The sequence below is a fragment of the Chrysochloris asiatica genome, unplaced genomic scaffold (genome assembly GCF_000296735.1).
Source record: "Chrysochloris asiatica unplaced genomic scaffold, ChrAsi1.0 scaffold00121, whole genome shotgun sequence".
NCBI lineage: Eukaryota > Metazoa > Chordata > Mammalia > Afrosoricida > Chrysochloridae > Chrysochloris > Chrysochloris asiatica.
Genome location: NW_006408639.1, coordinates 4642231 through 4642771, shown reverse-complemented (window position 1 = coordinate 4642771; position 541 = coordinate 4642231).

Genomic DNA, 541 nt, shown 5'->3' with positions numbered 1-541 from the left:
TATGCTACTACTAGAGCTCCTTATATATATGTATGCATATATGCATATATATGTTGTTGTTATTAAGTGCCAATGAGTGAGTTCCAACTCATAGTGACCCTATAATAGGTGTTTCCAAGGAGCAGCTGGTGAATTTGAACCTTCGACTTTACAGTTCAAACAAACCATGAGGTCGAGTGCTTATCCTACAGTGCCACACCAGGACTCCAGAAAACCCTATACATTGTTGCTTTGAGTTGGAACTGACTCCCCTGCATGTCACCTCCACCACACCATATATACATTGTTGTAAAGTGCCGATGAGCCAGTTCTGACCCATAACGACCCTGTATAGGGTTTCTGTGGAGCAATTGGTGAGCTTGAACTGTTGACCTTGAGGTTCAAACAACTTTGCAGTCAAACGTATTAACACACAGTGCCACACCAGGATTCATGAGTCCACTGTAGGATAAGCAGCACTGGACTCCTATATATGTGTGTATACACACACGCACACACATAAATATATATTTATGTTTTATTGTTTAGTGCTGTCATGTTA